Here is a 5,127-nt window from a genome sequence, read left to right on the forward strand (position 1 = left end):
GTACATTTCAGAAAGAATATCACAGTGATGGTGAGGGGTGTCTGGGGGGAAGTGATTATTATTGTTATGGCTTTGGCTTTCTGGAAATTCACTTATGTGGACCAGCTCATAATGGATTGGGAAGGATAAGTGTGTGTGTGTGTGTGTGCGCGTGCGCGCACGTGTGCATGTATATTTGTGTATATGTATGTATGTGTGTATGCATTTGTCAGTTGATGTGTTAGTTACAAAAGACTGGAAACTCCCACTGCATTGTGTATGTTTAGCGGAGTCTTTTAGAAAAGGAAGAAAAGCATATGAAGATACAAATAGAGAGGAACCACAGGAGAAGAGCCCACACGTCTTGTTGATCCCTGTTGTAATAGAATTAAAAAGTAAGATGGAAGTCAAGCTGCTCAGGTTGTGGAAAGTTCTCACTTATTCCCTAACACCCATCTGAACACGGCCAGCTGACCTGGTGAAATGCAAACTCTGGGATCTGATCTGGCCTGACTTGTACAGTGTGGGCATGACTTGGAGATTTGAATGTTAAGATCCTCTCTCTGAAAGCAGGCCATCATCTTGACTACCACCATGTCCAAAGTTTCCATGAGGTCGGTGTCCAGTGGGATTGTTGCTGAGACATTCCTGGTTAGCAGAGTTTATTCCAGCCTGATTCATGGGGCCAGACTGAATTGAACTCTAAAAGATACAGTGATAAATTCCACTTCACCTTTCATGCCAATGTCAAGGAGTTTTTCTCAGTTTCAAAGCCAGATGGAAAATGGCAAGTTCAAGGAGAAATAGTACTGGGGGGACTTTGCATCCTGGCAGCAAAAATGAATACCTCTGATTTGAAATTAGGGCTTCTAAAAGAATTTGTAAGTAAATTTTAAAAATCGCCTTTGTTTGTACTTGAGCTTATTATTGAAACACTAACTATTTATTGTGGACCAATCTTAATCTTTTAGGCAGAGATTAATAAGATGGCAGCTCTTTGAACATCTATTACATCAGATGATGTGAATTTAGTTTTGGTTTTGGAATCTTTTTTTTTTTTAAAGGCAAATGTGATTTTGGTGTGAGAGTGTGTGCATGGTGATGATGGCTTAAAGAATAGCTTTTTAAGGAGCAGTTTGGCCACCTACGTGCATGCCGTCCTAGGAGGAAGGGTAGGAATATCTCACACCTGGCATGCTGAATGAATACCTATTTGCCTGGGCACTGTCCCATGTGTCCTTGGTTTCCCCCAAGGCTATCTACAGGTGGAGCAGTCCTGGGGAGCCTCAGCCCCCTGGGGCCTCTGCAGGTTCTCATCAAAGACTCCATGGAGTGGTCGGTACCGATAGGCTATGGTTGCCATGGCAGCAGCCATGAATGTCCTGGGTAACCAGGCACCACATAGGTGCTGGATTTTTCCCCAGAGCACAGTCTGTGCAGATGGTGAGGGAGGAAAGACCACTTTGCACAGGCAGAGTTTGGGGTCATTGTTTCAGAATCCTGTACACGCTTGAGTTCACTGTTGTCCCTGCGTGGCTCTCATTTTAGATGCAGAATCATTGGGTGGAATAAAGATATTCAGGACTATCTTTGGCAAGCTGACTAACCTAGTCACAAGGACAAGAAGGTTTCCCTGGAAAAGTACAGCTGTCTCTTCCGCACAAGACTTCACTGATGTTCTATTCAGTTATGGGCTGATGTCAAAATGCCCAACCATCACTCGTGGGCTCTCAATAGCTCACGTTTATGTGGCAGGAGCAAAATATTCTACATTTTGGTCTCAGGTAGTCAGACCATGAACATAGTATATGCTCATTTAAAACTGGTGGTGGACAATGAAGTGGTAAGAGATAGGACTAGCCCCAATAATAGGTTTTCGGCTACTGCTCAAGAATGGAATGAACATTCAGAGGAAGGTGCCAGGAAAGATGACTGTTAGTGGTTAGCTGAGGGAGGAAATTCAGAAAGAGGAGCTGGATCGAAGGCTTGGATGACCACCTGAGATGACGTGAAAGCTGGGTGGGCACCTGGGGACAGCACAAGTTGTGTCTCCAAGAGTTGCAATCCAGAGGCGTTCCTTGAAAATAAAAAGAAAACCCCAAAACACTGCTGCCACATTTGGTGGCTCTGCCAGAGGAAAGAGAAGGGATGTAAAGTTTCTTGACTGGGGCAGCATTTGTTTGGTTGTGGAGTAGATTTGTGGTGACAGATCAAGACCTCTCACTTAAAAAAAGGAGACAAGGTCAGACCATCTAGGGAGATGGCTGAAAAGTGAGAATTTATAGAGGCTGAAGAAAGATATGTAAAGGAAAACAAAGCAGTGAGGTAATCACCATGGGAAATGAGAACTATTTGGACGTCCTTACACTTACTTCATTTATGCATTAGTATTGTTTGATTTTGACTTACGTATGGGAGGGGCATCCCTGTGCATAGGGGACTCAAAAGGTCTTACTTCAGTTCTTCTAGGGAGAGTCATCATCCCTAACCCACGTGGGTGCTCTGTGGGGTCAAGTGTGCTGGCCAAGAGAAGCTCAAAAGATACAGGCTTCCCAGCAGACACTTCTGGGGGTTCATTGTCTAAATGGGCAGAAACCAGGGCTGGAGGGAGAGGCTCACCCAGAGAGGTGGTGGGTGAACAAGGCTTCTGGACTACCCAAGGCTGAGCCAAGGGACAAGGGAGGGTATGGCTCATAACCACCCCCCCAGTCAGCCACGCTGAGATATGATGCCAGAACGGCACCTGCTATGCCTGGATCTGAGAACAGTGTTCCTTCTCCTTGTCTAAGAAGGCTGGCTAAAGACCCAGAGGTTCCAATCATGCACAGCTGTCGACAACCCAGCTCTGTGCGCTACAGCTGATCCAGTTCTGCTACTTGTGTTTAGTGGTGATAGACCCAATATTGACATATTCCATAAGGCATTCAGCTTGGACTGGGGTTTAAGTAGCCAAAGAGATCCGATCCTGGACTCCAGGGACGTTTGCTCCTTTGGATGGATATTTTGTGGTTTCTGTTAGAATTTTAGAAATGATGATGAATTACATGTTTATTTCACTAGTGCCTGTTGGTAGCAGATATTTACATTGCCTGAGAAAAACAGCCCTTCCTATTCTTATAAAGATTGGCTGGTTGATACCACAGTATTCATGATCCGTGTTAATACAACGGGTATGTAGCCTTAATCGTGAAATGGTCAGTTACGCTTTGTTAGTAGGAAGATTTAGTTCTCTGAAATCAAGCTCTGTTGCTTATGTGGTCACAAATCTCTAGCTGACCACAGGGCACATTAGGACTGATGTCTAGGGGGGTAGTGTCTAAAAATAACTTTATAAATAGCATTTTCACTGGTGATAAATCTCAATCACTTAGTCATGTTGACGACTTCAATTAACTATTCTTGTGAGTGCTAAAGTGTTTTGTCCTCTTTCCCTACAACTCTCCTATTTGAATTAGGTGGATGCATGAAGCTTTCTTTCACCAAGGTAATGAGGCCAAGTAACAGTTTGACTCCTTTTAACATTTATTTAAGTTTTATGGTGTTGAACTTTGAGATTTTTTCCCCTCCCACTTAGTTATGCTGTTCCATGCAGTTGCAAGATCGCAAGTTTTTGCATGATCGCAGTTACCATGAACTACTTAGTTTCAGACACAGGACCAAATTCATCTCAATTTCCATCATTTATCTGTCAGCAATACAGCATCACAATGATTTATGACAAAATTTTTTCTTTTCCACCTAACTTCCAGGAAAGCACTCATAAGAGAACTTGATATATTTTTCAATAGAACTAAAGAGATAAAAAATGTAACTTGGCTGACCTATGTCTGGCTTTGGAAATGCTTCCTTAGAATAAAAGTGAGTTCAGCTTAGTGATACTAAAGAATGTCATTTAGTATTGATTTATCTCAAAACTCCATTGTCTGAATTTCTTTGATCCAATATTTCTGTAGTTACCAATTTTTATCTTGTGCTTCAGACTCAGAAAGCAGCAAACAATGCAATAACCCTTTACTATGCCTCTGTTTCTTCCTGAGCTCTTTCACAGAAGCTGTTTGTTTTCTAAGAGAAGCATTTAGTTTTTATTTGCATGTTAAACTTTTAGCTGAGTACCAAGAGGGAGCCAGAACAAGTACAACTAAACAGGAGTGGTGGTTTAAGGTTCTTTTTATCATGCTGATCAATTGTCGGCTAGAGGAAACTAGCAAGGGAAGATGGAGAGACAGCTCAGCAGTCTAGTTAGTTCTATTCCAGGAAAGAATTAGAGGGAAGGCATGTAGGGGAAGGGAATTTGTTTGGATGTGTGACAACTACTGCAAGTCCAGTTCATCCTACTCAGCAGAGACCCAGGCCCCAGCTGTCTACATATTTAAATACCTATGCATGTCAGCGAAGCAATAGCCCAGCCCCTGGAATTCCCATTTTTTTAAATTGTTCATTAATGAGTAGTTGTACCACATCACTTTCTGAGCTGGCCACTGGCTCTTGCCTGACTGTTTACTCTATTTACCACTCTTGGGGGAATGGTTATGAAAAGAAAGGAGCTTTTCTTTGAGACCCAGCTCAAAGTCCTGTGAAGCAGTTGTCTCTCTTACAAAAAAATGAGTTATTTTTCCTTGAACAAACCTAAGCACAATACTGGAAAATAGAGTTATACCAGAAAAGAATGTCATCATTCTAATTTGCCCAGGAATATTTTAATAGTACAGTACAATATGTAATAGTACTTAATGGTATTAATAGTATTTAATAGCACAGTACTGGGGTTGGCAAACTTTTCCTGTAAAGGGTCAGAGAGTAAATACTCTAGTCTTCCGGCTATGTGACCTCTGTTTTAATTACTCAACTCTGCTGTGTATTGTGAAAGCAGTCATAGAAACAGATAAACCAATGGGTGTGCCTGTGTTCCAATAAAACTTTATTTATGGACACAGAAATTTGAATTTGATATAATTTTTGCATGTCACCAAGTATCCTTCTCTTATTTCTTTTTTTTTTTTTCTCTTTCCCAGCCATTTAAAAATGTAAAATCAGTCTTAGCTCGCAAGTAGTGCAAAAACAGGCAGTGGGCCAGATTCTGTGAGCAGAGTTGGTTTGCTGACCCTTTTTGTAGTAAAAAGAGCCCATGGTTTTAGCCTCAGCACCTGG

Source organism: Hyperoodon ampullatus (assembly GCF_949752795.1).
Source record: "Hyperoodon ampullatus genome assembly, chromosome: 5".
Classification (NCBI taxonomy): domain Eukaryota; kingdom Metazoa; phylum Chordata; class Mammalia; order Artiodactyla; family Ziphiidae; genus Hyperoodon; species Hyperoodon ampullatus.